The sequence below is a fragment of the Lissotriton vulgaris genome, chromosome 5, assembly GCF_964263255.1.
Source record: "Lissotriton vulgaris chromosome 5, aLisVul1.2, whole genome shotgun sequence".
Classification (NCBI taxonomy): Eukaryota; Metazoa; Chordata; class Amphibia; order Caudata; family Salamandridae; genus Lissotriton; species Lissotriton vulgaris.
This window is the reverse complement of record NC_141693.1, coordinates 985,861,034-985,875,075: the sequence shown is the minus strand read 5'-3', so window position 1 is coordinate 985,875,075 and position 14,042 is coordinate 985,861,034. Positions and strand designations below refer to the sequence as shown.

Here is a 14,042-nt window from a genome sequence, read left to right as displayed (position 1 = left end):
CCTCTAATAATAGTGATACGTTATCGAAACTTATTAACACCAAGTTGCAATACAATAAACAATCCAGGGATAATGCTTGTGGTAAACCTACCTCGTTTCAATGCAAAAATGTATGGAGGTCACAAAAAAGCAGGTAAATCCTTGGCAAATTACTTTTAAAATGTAAAGAGAAATCTAAGATTGTTGCCATCACAGACCCATCTGGGGCCTGGCATATTAGTGATTCAAAAATTCAAGAATGCTTTTCGGATTATTATACAAGTTTATATACCCCTGAATCATCTCCCTCCACTGAAGAACTAGATACTTTTTTCAATCAATCCCAAAAACCCTGATAAAAAGGTAGATTCATCTTCCCTAGATACACATTTATCTGAACAAGAATTATTAATTGACATAAATCAGCTTCACAAAGATCAAACTGCTGGGCCTGACAGCTTTACTGTACGCTTCTATTTACATTTTAGACATCTTTTAATTCCTAAGTTATTATATCTTTTTAATAATTTTTTAAGCGAGTTACACAAGGTTCTTTCACACAGGCCATGTGATGTTTATCCCTAAAAAAGATAAAGATCGTTCTCAGTGTAGTAACTATAGACCTATCTCACTGATTAATATGGATTGTAAGATTTTTGCTAAATTATTGGCTCTCCGGATTCATTTGGTTTAGTCGCTATGCATCAGTCTGATTTTGTGAAAGGAAGATCTATTTCAGGCAACACCAGAACTTTTCTTAACATTATTAATTTAGCGGATAAACTTAGCTCTCCCTTAGCTGCCATAAGACTGGATGTCGAGAAGGCTTTTGATTGAGTGAATTGGGAATTTATGTTTGGTGCATTAAAATGGCATGTTTTTAGTCCCCACTTTATCCAATACATTAAGGTATTATATTATAATCCTGCTACATTTATTCGGGTTAACGGTAAACAATCCAAATACTTCCCCCTTCACAGAGGTACTAGGCAGGGTTACCCATTGTCTCCCCTTTTTGGAAATTATTTGGCGATCCCCACTTTTCCTGGTTTTCAGTTAAAAATCTGAATATAAAGTACACTGCGTATGCAGATTATATTTTATTATATGTATCTAGCCCCACTACATCACTGCTGGAATTCTTTTCACTATTGAGCACATACTCTGTTGTTTCAGGTTATAAACTGAATATTGATAAGTCAGAAGTATTACTGCTGAATAAATACTGTCTCCCTCATATGTGTAAAGACTCTGGTTTCAAATGGAGTTCAAAAGGTATTAAATGCTTAAGCATTCTTTATTCTAATAATGAAGGACACTGTTAATGATAAAAGAAATGAGATTTTGACTAATGTTAATGCACTAATAGATGGTTGGTCTCCCCTATTTCTTTCCTGGTCGGGTAGGTTGGCCACAATTAAAATGATGTTCTTACCTAGTGTTAATTTTTACTTATCAATGCTTCCTATATCACTCCAGCATAATTTCTTTAAAATCATTAACCATTCTTAATCTAAATTTTTATCGAACAAACGCAAACCTTGCATTGCTTTAGCTCGACTTCAACAACCTAAAGACCTCGGTGGGGTTAATTTTTCTAATATTAGAACATATCATTCATCGTTCACATTGAAACATATTTGGGTCTCCCTATCAGAAATTCACACTGACTCATCAACAGTTTGGGGCAATTGGAGCATGAACAATTTTTTCCTTTTGCTTTCAAAGATGTGATCTGTATCACCCAACTTCCAAAAGGCCTTATTTACCCAGTACTTACCCACTCTAGAACTATTAGCAAACCTTTAGTCATTTCTTCAAATCCACTTCTGAAAATGTTTTACAAACCCCAATCTGGCATAACACAAATATTAAATTGAATAATAGAGATCTTGGGTGGAAAGAATGGATTAACAAAGGCATTATTGTCACTGGACAGTTATTCTCTAAAGGCTCCTTGTTAGAATTTTCTGAGATACAAGGAAAATACCATATATCTAACAAATATGCCTCTCAATTTCAACTCCTTAAACCTCTTATTCTCCTCTACACCTCTCAACAAATTCTTACAGCTGCAGGCATGCAGTCCCCTTCTTCGTCAATAGATTTTTCCACACAATTGAAGGCTTCCAGCATATACAAGGTATTGCTTGGTGCCTCTAAATTGATTTCAAAGTGTAAAGTAGAGCTCGTATGGGAATCAGAATTACATCAAGAATTTTCAGTCCATACTTGGAAATCGATATGGGCCAAGATTCATGCCTTGTCTTCCTCAGCAAGCACAACACAAACATATTATTTCTATAAAAGATTATATATCACCCCCACAAGCATTTATAAATTTAAAATGTCACCTAATACTAATTGTTGGTCCTGTACTCATAATAAGAGTGGTCATTTACATATGTTTTTCAAATGCCCTCCTGTCAAAAAGTTCTGGTTACAAGTCTGGCATAAACTGAATGATTTTGTATCTGTGTCTTTCCCTTTTGATGGTATACCCATCTTTTTGGGTGGTGCCTCCCCCTTTGGACTTCTCAACGTTTGGTTGAAAAATTTGTTGACTTGTTGTTTGCCCTAGCTCTTCAAATAAAAACCTCCTATTGGAAAGATATAACTAAAATTTCCTATGGCATGGTGGAACCTGTTATGTCATCATCATCATTTAGATTGAGCCCATGCCACCTCTCTTCCTTTAAAAATTAAAAAAGATTCACTATGGTCACCCCCTCATTTCATTTTTATCTAGATGCATGCCTCGATACATTTCTAAAGTTTGTAATTAACAACCTCCTTAAATATTATCCATTTATAGTGCTACATAGCTGTTAGATATTCGCTGATTCAACTTTACAGTACATTATATTTTCACCTCTCCTTCCCTTCTTCTTCTATGTCTTTGCTTTGGCTCTCTCTTTCCTTTTCTTCTTCACTGGCTTTCTTTTTATCCTTATAAAATCATTAAAATGCATTTATTTTAGCATTAAAGTTATGTATTTCAATTTGTTTCTTATGTTCAATATTTTCTTAATATAGGATATGTTTAATTTGTTAAATTCTTGTACGTTTATTATATTCCTTCTATTATCAGAATGTTATATTATTCCTTTTACTCGTTCATATATTAACTTGGATTGTCCTTCAGATGAGTACTTTTGTTTGATGTAATTGCACATTAGTCCATATTTATTTCTCAATAAAGCATTTTTAAACTTAAAAATATATGGGCTACACCTACAGCCAAGAAAGTGCATCAACAGAAACCATAAACTGGAAATGTACGAAATATTCAAGTGAGTGGTATGGAAGGACACCTACAAAAGATAATAGTGTAATAAATGTAAAAGAGCATCACCCCACCCCAAATGTTACAGAAGTAGAAATTAGAAAGATGTTACAAGATAAAAGAGAGGCAAGCACTAGCTCCCATGAAACTACAGGCAAAATCCTGAAAGACATACTACCCAAAGTCCCAATTAATGTAATATGGTTAACTACCACCTATACCCACTTTAAAACGCTTAATTGCACGCACTAAAAAAACACCATTGATACCCCACCTGCTCCTACAACATACCAAGGGATAGATATACCTGACCATTTAAAACTAACACATAATGAGGAACCCGTCCTTTTACATAACAATTTAAATAATGTAAAACAAATCTTACCCAATGTCAAACCTGGATGATGAATGGGACCTTCGAAATGTGCCCCAAACCTTTCACACAAATATGCACCATACATAGTGATTATGAAAACACAAACGTACCTTTCATAAATGATTTAATATCAAACAAACAAAGCAGCACCTACTATGAACTCCTAAATAATATAAAAGAGCATACAAATAACTACTACCCCCAGAAAATAATCATAGACTTTGAACAAGCTATGATTCAAGCAATTTTAAAAATATACCCCCATACAGCAATACAAGGCTGTTACTATCACTTTAATCAAAGTATATGGAGACACCTCCAAAAATCTACACTATGGGCTTGATTACGAGACTGGTGGCCCATGGACTGCCAGACTAGTGGGAATGCGGTGGTGGCAGTCTTCCAACCGCCCTATTACAATTAGGGCGGTCAGATCACCATTGCCCCAACGCAGCCTGGCGGTGTTGCAGTGGTCTTGAGGCCGCAATATGCATGGTGGGAATGCCATGGTTTTCATGTCAGTTCCTACTCCATGAAAACCGTGCTGGAGAGGAAACAAAGGGGGTCCTACAGGGCCCCTTTGTGTCTCAAGGCCATGCGCTGCAAGCAGGGGGGCACAACATGTGCCCCCTGTGTGCATGTACCCCAGTTCCTGCACAGCATAGACATTACAGTCCATGCTGTGAAGGAACTGTTTTTGGCGTTCCAACTACGGTGTCCATTTCCCGAGGCACCACCATGGGAACATTAAAAAAAACTGCCAGACACGAGAAACACTCGTAATCTGGCGGGTGGCCTGACCACAAGTTTGGCGGACCCAGCGCCACACCGCCAAGCTCGTAACCAGGCCCTAATTGTAGAATACTCCACTAGTATTGAATTCACTGTATAAATAAAAAAAAATGATAGCATTAGCCTACCTCCCTTTCAAATAGTTAGTTAATCACTATTAAGTGGAGAAGTGTGGCTCAATGGTTAGAGCGGCAGACCCTGATGCAGAGGTCTGGCCCGGGACCAGGGTTCAATTCCCTGCCTTGGCAGGTCTTGGGCTCCAAAATTCCACGGACCTGATAATTCTCGCCTCGGTGCCTATTCCAATCATGGAGTCCCACTCTGCAACTCTGGGCAATAGCTTGCTTAATCTCCACAACGGCCCCCACAACGCTAAGGATGCCTGGCCTCCACCTTGGGGGTGCCCAGGAGTAGACGCCTCACAAGGAAAGCCAGGATGGGTTCCACAGCGGTATTCGTACAAGCGCCTTGAGACCCTTGCGGGTGAGTAGTGCGCTATACAAGTATCAATTTACGTTTATTTACGTTTACTATAACTTACATATTGTTCTACCAACAAAATGAAGGCACACGTAGTCCCCTAGTGCACTAATTCAAAGATACATGGATTGGCAGATTGCATTGGTCAGGCAGACTGCAACACTGAGGACACAGACGCCAAGCCAAGTGCCAAAAACCATGGTGGAACGTCTATGACAGCACCTTGGTACAGGAAGCCAAAACAAACAACGCAGTGGAAGAGTGGCGAATTGCTTTCCAATTCAAACTAGGCAGAACCCAAACTACATTATACAAACTTATCGAAGCAATACAAAAAGAACAAAGCTACCAAGAACTAAGAATAAAGCAATTAATTACCCAAATTGACCCAGTATTAAGCAAACAAATTAACTGATGTACGGCACGCTACAATTTAAAGTCAAACTCTCCATAAATAACAAAGGACCACATTACTTAGAATTGATAGCCGAAAGCATATTATAAATCAAATATAAACCTACCAAAAACCTCAAAAACTATAACAAACTATAAACCAACAAATAAAAACCTTTTTATTTTTTAAAATATGAACATGAATATTATATTGACTCAATATAGCAAATAAATAAAATCACCAAATAATTAAACACCGATAAAATAAAATATATATTAAAGTTTTTTTCTAAAAATAGCAATCCATCCACCAAAGTACAAAAATCCAAAACATAACATCAAATAAATGTAACACTTATTCGAAATGATTGCACATACTAATAACATTCATATAGCATAAATATAGAGGCTGATTATGATGTCGGTGAGTCCGACACCAACGTGTCGTTGGTGTCCGACCCACCGACATCCGCCACTGTGGTCCACCCACCGCATTATGATGTAGCAGGTGGAGGCATCGGGCAGAGGGAACGTCCGCGGCACTTTCAACGGGCTAAAGGAGCCCATCGGTGCATCGGATAGACAGCATAATCTCTTAATGACGGCGGGTCTGCCGTCAGGATTATGATGTCGCTTTCCGCCAGCCATTCCTTGTCGGCCTTCCCGACATGGAACGGCTGTCGGAAAGTGGCATTGGGGGCCCTGAACAGGGCCCCCTTCCGCCTTGGCCCTCCGTAACGAGACCTGTCATCTCTGCACCATGCAGGCATGCTTCAAACATCCATTTCACTACGGCAGCTCATGCTGCAGGCTTTTTCCGCCCGCCGCACAAGCTGCCATGATAAAATGGATGTTTCGCATCTAAATTGGGATGTCTGAACCACCGACCTATGGTCAGATGGTTCCAGACCGATACAGGATATGCCTAACATTGTAATTAAGCCAATTTTTGAAATGCACCACCCAAATAAAGTAAATTGCCACTAGGCTTGATTTGTAAGGTTCATAAGCAAATAGTAGTTCCAGATGAAAAACGCTGAATCCGTGGTTGCAAAAGAGTTCTTTTAATATGCCAAGAAAAACCAGCCAACGCGTTTCGTTCTGTCAAGCAGAACTTCTTCAGGGCTGTAAATCATAAAGTGAAACATACAAAAACCCGTGTAAGTCATTTCTATCCAACGGTTGTAAACCACAATAAGAGTGTGTGCACAGACATTACATTAAACAACAGAAAAATACATACAAACCACAATTTCTAAAAACATGTCTCAATTTTAAAATAGCAGCATTCTCCTCACAGCAATACAGTTTATGTATATTTACCAAAGTACCTATGCTGCAAACGCATTGTCTAACACAGATTTCATTATGAACCCACCTACTGTTAGTTGTATACGGGTACATCATTCCTAGAGTATTGTATGTGCAATTACAAGCAGCAGAAACAGCGTAGTCCTTAATATTGGTCATAACACATTTTGAGATTTAAAATCAAGCACATGATTCCGCACCAAAAACCTTTTTTGTTAAATACAAAAGCAAACATTCTATCCCCATTGTCACAGCTCTTTGTGTGTGTCACCTCTTTTATCAAGACCACAAATTCATGCCATACTATAGAACGACAGCAAACAATCTCCAGATTTGGATACAATAACCTAACACGCAGCTACCCTTAGTAATGGATAAATAAATATAATTCCTACCGCAATGGTGTACAAGAAGACGGGGATATATTCCGATTCAAAATATCTGTATTGAAACAAGGAGCCAAAACCTTCAATGTAGATATCTAATAGGCCGTGTTGAGTTCCGACAGTATTTCAAACAAAATCTTCACCTAAGGTTGCCTGCAACAAGTGCATACATAAGAGAAACACAAATACTGGGAATACCATAATATATTTATATACCAACTAAGTAGTTGCTTCTACACCCTAATTGGAAGAAAGTAATAAATATGTACCTTATATATTCAAGGGAAGTAATTCTAAAAGGGACGCTTGATTTGCATCATATAAATTTTTCAGCGTATTACGCACTCCACTGGGCCCAAGTATTGGCCTGCAACGATAGTAAAAAATGTAAAACAAACCATTAGTCGTGGAGATACTTAAGATCTATATTGTTAAACTATCGTCACTCTTAGGGGGGAAAGTTAGGTCCATCGCTATATATAATGGCCTACCTTCAAGTGGTGTGACGTGCACTTCGTTTGCACCGTCAAGTTTTTCAATTCCTGCAGTCCATAGTTGGCTCCAAATATGTAATCAAATGAAGGTAGTTGCCTGTAAATTAACGTGAAAATATATATATTTGTTTATACCATGAGGGTTGCATGGTCCTTAGTGCTAAACAAATATTTTTAACCATATTTCTACCCTTAAAGAGGCGGAATATCTGTTCCCCAAATATTGGCTTAAATGTCCCTTCGGCACATAATAATTAATGCGTGAAAGCGCATTGCACCACACTTCGGCAGCACCCGTTTTTGTTATTGTACCCAGTATTAATGGGCCCGATATGATGGTCACCTGGTCTTAGCGACATGAAATCATGACGCAAATACTTATTGCACTGTGTGTTAATCAATGATGACAATGCTTTGGCACTTGTCCCAAAGCGAACTATTTGGCTCCATAGTGAAAACGACCTCAACACCGTTTTTAGTAAAAAATGCGTAAACAATGTTAAAGTACGGCTCTTTCGGAATATGGACCCCTATCGTACAGGGGTTCTGTAATTTATACCGTAAGCCGAACGAAGAGGTCCGAAATTAATGAAAGAAAGAGTCTCCTGTATATCCTACCTTAAGGGGTCGTATTATTCCCCCAGTTGGCGTGTCCACGGTCCGCGCGCCAAACCCTTCCCGGCAAGTTGTGGGAAACGTCCACCTGCGCGCTGGCTGTGATATAACCACACCCTCCTCACGTGTGGACGGCGGAAATTCATGCACCTCGAACCACTACTTGCCTGTCCAAAGTAGCCGCCATATTAAGCTAGTCAAATATGAGCTTATCTCGATGTTAGATTCTGTCGGGTCAGGGCGTGAGACGGGAGTGAGCAAAACAGTAGTGGCTTGACATTTGTTTCGCTCAATTCCTGTACATGCGAGGATTGTACTAATATATAGTCCAGATCAATCATTAGTATATAGAAAAAACTATTATGTGCCATTACGTATATAGACCAGTATTCAAACTTTTTAAGCATATGTATAAAGTTTGAAAGTATATATAAAATACATTTATTAAAAACATTTTTTCATTGTAGCATTACCAACAGTAGTTCATCTAATTCGGTAGGATACAGTGTATCAAATGAGAGGAGATTGCTACTGTCGCCCCACGTGCGGCTCGAAAATGACGTCAAGACAACAGGATACACATAACGTAATGTGTTGTTATAATGTTGCTCACAACTCAATCGAGGGGGTAGGGAAGACAAAGTGTTTGTTTGCTATTAAAAGTTTGTTGTGAGACTAGGAGGATTGCATATGTATCTAGAAAAAAGAATAAATCAGTGGGATGTACAGTTCAACATAGTAAAAGTTAATGAGGGGAGCACAGATCACACTTTTGGCAATACAAATAGGCAGTCAAGAGTGAAATAAGGCAAAAAACCAATTTGATAGTGGTCCGTCCTAAATAAGCCAACACCAGTTTTTACAAAGTCCATTTTCAGAATGTCAATGATTTATAGATTCTTAGGAAACACACCAGCACTGTTATTTCAAACAAGGTGATAGTGCATTTCATCCTCGGTGTTGTGTCCCCATTCGACACACCTTAAGCGACATATCCAAGATGCTTCCCTTTTCCTGAGGGTGAGTTCGCGATTCCCCCCTCTGGGATGTGGCGGTATGTGATCAATACCATGAAACCATATTTTCTTGTCGTCTTTGTGGTGTTCCTGCATGTGATAGGTCATGGGGTACTTCAGGTCATAGTTCTTCATGGCTCGAGTGTGTTCCTGAATCCTGATTTTTAACAAAACGCACAGTGCTCCCGACATATATTTTATTGCAACCACAGCCTATGACGTAAATCACATGGCTAGTGTTGCAATTGATATAATGCCTTATCTCATATTCTCTTTCCGTGTTGTATTTGAACTTCTTGGTTTTATTCATACCAAGGGGGCAAATATTACATCCTCCACATGTGTAAAAACCTTTTGGTCTTGTCTGCATCCATGTTCCTGTTTTCTTCTTCATGGGATAACTGGGGCACAAAATATTTCGTAAAGTTTTACCTCTCCTGAAAGTGATGCTAGGTGTCTCATTGACTACCTCCTTCAGATTAGGGACCTCACATAATAGTTTCCAATGTCTTTTGAGGACCTTGAAAACTTCTGTGCTGTTTTGTGTGTATTGGGTGGTGAAAGCCATCCTGGATTTGTTCTTCTTTTTGTTGTTTTTGGCCTTTTTAATAAGAGTATCACTACGTGCAACGGTCAGAATTCTCTTTTCCGCCTTATCCAGGGTTTTACTGTTATAGCCTCTGTTGGCAAACCTGATCTTACTGTCCTGTATCTCATGTTTGAAGTTCTCCTCTTTGCTGCAATTTCGCCTTATGCGCACCATCTCACCATATGGAATATTGTGGATGGTTGAACTAGGGTGCGCACTGGTGGCGTGCAGCACACTGTTACAGGCTGTACTTTTGCGGTACAGATTGCTCTGTATGGTGTTTTTCTCAACGAAGAACAATATATCTAGGAATTCAATTTGATTGTAATCAGATTTCACTGTCAGATGTATATTGTAAGGATTATCATTCAAATAATTGAAATATTCCAGTAGTTGTGCCTCACTCCCTTTCCACAGCATGATGATATCATCAATATACCTCCCCCAAAAGATGATCATATCCATCCAGGGGGAGGCATATTTGCCCCATGCGTGTTCACGTTCCCACCATCCCATAAAGAGTCCCGCATACGAGGGAGCAAATTTGCTTCCCATTGCGGTCCCCCTTATTTGATGGTACCAGTTGTCCTTGTGTAAGAAGAAATTTCTGGATAGAATTAACTCCGTCATTTCGATCAACATTTCATTATGATCTACGTGATCTGCTGTTCTCATTGACAAAAATGACGAGAGCGCTCTGATACCAAAGTGTTGTGGTATACAGGTATAGAGCCCCGTCACGTCCAGCGTGACAAACATCAGATCAGCAGACCATTCTAGGCCATCTAGTTTTTTCAGGATGTCCCCTGAGTCTTGTATATAGGACGGTAGATTGGCCACAAGGGGTTGTAAAAACCCATCAACATATTGTGAAAGGCGTTCTGTGGGAGAATTAATTCCCGATATAATGGGACGTCCTGGTGGGAAATTGCCTCCCTTGTGTATTTTTGGCAACACATAGATACATGGTGCAGTTGGATGTATGACCTTTAGGTATCGACATTCCTCCTCAGACAGAAGGCCAACCTCACCCCAATCTTGTATTCGGTTGTTGATATGGGTGACAAGAGATGGAATGGGATTGGTTTGTAATGCTTTGTAACAGCTAGTGTCGCTTAGTTGTCGGGCAATTTCCTTATCATAGTCCACAGTATTCATCACAACCACATTCCCACCCTTGTCAGCCTCCTTTATTGTAATGTTGTTATCTCTAGCCAATCCATCGAGTGCCAGTCTTTCTGCCTTTGCCAAGTTGTTTTGTTTACATGTGTATTTGTTTGGTGAGTCAATCATTCTACAAAAGTCTTGTGAAACTCTTTCATTGAACAAATCGATGTTTTTATGTGTATTTGTAGGGATATATTTGGAGCGGGCCTTAAGACCACTGTTGATGGTTATATCCTCCTCAATATTTAGATCCGAACGGATCTCCTGTAATGAGGGATTGTCGCCACTCTCAATAGATAACAGCAATTGTGCATTTTGGAGGTCAGAAATGGTGGTGGTGCAAATGGTCTTAGTGTTCAAATTACAAACAGGAATTCCAGGATAGTTTACAAAATGATCTTTTAATTTCAAAAGTCTTATGAATTTAAACAAATCCACCATCAGTAAGGTTGGATCTCCAACCTGAGAAGGGCAAAAACTCAAACCTCTCTTCAGGATGTTAATCTCCACATCCGTAAGTTCGCGGTCTGATAAGTTTACGATAGACAGGGCGTTGTCAACAGAAATAGTATTGTCATTGTTAGAATCAATATTAGTGGGGGAAGTCATATAGTTTAGGTTCTCTTCGACCTGGTGTCCATTGGGTGTGCGGTCCCGCCCCTGGGCTGTTTTGCTTTTCCACCTTTTTCCTCCCCTCCTGATTTTGGGTCTGGGTTGGTATTGGGTAATTTTGTGCCTTGGCGGATGCGGTCCATCTCCCATAAAAAATTATTACTTCTTGGAGTGGCCGCCTGGCATGCCCCCCCATCCTTTGAGGATGAGCTTCCCATGGAGGAGATTGAGCTGCTACTAGCGCTCATTGACTCTTCTCTAGGTCGTTTGCCATCACCTCCCTGTTTTACATTATCAAATTTGTGGGCAAACGTATAAATACGCCCTGTCCTGTAATCATTATCGTCGCGCTTTATTTTGCGTAATTTCTTATCCCGTAGGTAGATCTGATACCTGCTAATGACATCATCAAAAATTTCATAGTTCTTTTTTATGCTATCTTTCAAGCTAGATGTGTCTATTTCGCGTTCCAAATCTAAGATTTCCTGCTTAAGAGCTGCGACTTTTTTCTCTGAATGGCGAATTAATATTTTCATCATTGTATGTGAAGCCTGTTTCAAATTCTCTTCCCATTCTCCGAGGGCCTCATCATCCAAGTCCTCAAAGGTTGGGAAGATTAAGATCCGCAGGCCCCTAGGAATTTTCTGATTATCTAGATACTTCTGCAGTGTGATGCCATCCCACCATCTAGACATCTCCAACTTTTTTAATCTCTCTAGTTTAAGAAATTTGGCACGAAGGCCTTCTGTGCTGGGTTCTTTAGTCGTCGTGGCACCCCCAGACTGGCTATTGCCAAACAAACTCGAAGCCATCTCCTCTCTAGTGTCTTTGAATTTAGACATGATGTTATACGGTTAAATCTAGATCGTACTTGAAAGGTGCGAAAACAATGTGTTACAGTCTCAATCGTTCAATTTACAAATCAAAAATAGAAACTGACAGTAATACAATTTGGAATGGTTTGGATTGTGCAGTCAATGGATCCAAGAAATGAAATTTTCAACAACTGGCACGGGACAGTGGACCACTTATACACCTTCAATGCACCAACCCATATATCACCAATAAGTAAATACGAATTTCTTGTAAGTAGCGTGCAATTTCAAATACTCCCTGTCCCAGGAGTATATCCCAGAGACACCCTAGGAAAAAGACAATTTTCAAACAAATTTTGAAATGCACCACCCAAATAAAGTAAATTGCCACTAGGCTTGATTTGTAAGGTTCATAAGCAAATAGTAGTTCCAGATGAAAAACGCTGAATCCGTGGTTGCAAAAGAGTTCTTTTAATATGCCAAGAAAAACCAGCCAACGCGTTTCGTTCTGTCAAGCAGAACTGCTTCAGGGCTGTAAATCATAAAGTGAAACATACAAAAACCCGTGTAAGTCATTTCTATCCAACGGTTGTAAACCACAATAAGAGTGTGTGCACAGACATTACATTAAACAACAGAAAAATACATACAAACCACAATTTCTAAAAACATGTCTCAATTTTAAAATAGCAGCATTCTCCTCACAGCAATACAGTTTATGTATATTTACCAAAGTACCTATGCTGCAAACGCATTGTCTAACACAGATTTCATTATGAACCCACCTACTGTTAGTTGTATACGGGTACATCATTCCTAGAGTATTGTATGTGCAATTACAAGCAGCAGAAACAGCGTAGTCCTTAATATTGGTCATAACACATTTTGAGATTTAAAATCAAGCACATGATTCCGCACCAAAAACCTTTTTTGTTAAATACAAAAGCAAACATTCTATCCCCCATTGTCACAGCTCTTTGTGTGTGTCACCTCTTTTATCAAGACCACAAATTCATGCCATACTATAGAACGACAGCAAACAATCTCCAGATTTGGACACAATAACCTAACACGCAGCTACCCTTAGTAATGGATAAATAAATATAATTCCTACCGCAATGGAGTACAAGAAGACGGGGATATATTCCGATTCAAAATATCTGTATTGAAACAAGGAGCCAAAACCTTCAATGTAGATATCTAATAGGCCGTGTTGAGTTCCGACAGTATTTCAAACAAAATCTTCACCTAAGGTTGCCTGCAACAAGTGCATACATAAGAGAAACACAAATACTGGGAATACCATAATATATTTATATACCAACTAAGTAGTTGCTTCTACACCCTAATTGGAAGAAAGTAATAAATATGTACCTTATATATTCAAGGGAAGTAATTCTAAAAGGGACGCTTGATTTGCATCATATAAATTTTTCACTCGATGGATTGGCTAGAGATAACAACATTACAATAAAGGAGGCTGACAAGGGTGGGAATGTGGTTGTGATGAATACTGTGGACTATGATAAGGAAATTGCCCGACAACTAAGCGACACTAGCTGTTACAAAGCATTACAAACCAATCCCATTCCATCTCTTGTCACCCATATCAACAACCGAATACAAGATTGGGGTGAGGTTGGCCTTCTGTCTGAGGAGGAATGTCGATACCTAAAGGTCATACATCCAACTGCACCATGTATCTATGTGTTGCCAAAAATACACAAGGGA

At 39.2% G+C, this 14,042-nt stretch overlaps 1 protein-coding gene and 1 long non-coding RNA gene across 3 annotated transcripts in view; both read right to left on the bottom strand.

Moving 5' to 3' along the window:
* The window catches only part of CPN1 (carboxypeptidase N subunit 1), a 220,118-nt gene that overhangs the window by 117,124 nt on the left and 88,952 nt on the right, over positions 1–14,042 (bottom strand). The gene's annotated exons all lie outside the window — the stretch shown is intronic.
* LOC147711863 (uncharacterized) lies at positions 7,019–7,594 on the bottom strand. Its single transcript, XR_015295724.1, has 3 exons — positions 7,495–7,594; positions 7,273–7,370; positions 7,019–7,156 (listed from the first exon to the last, which is right to left on the bottom strand). It is a non-coding gene; the product is annotated as an uncharacterized LOC147711863 (long non-coding RNA).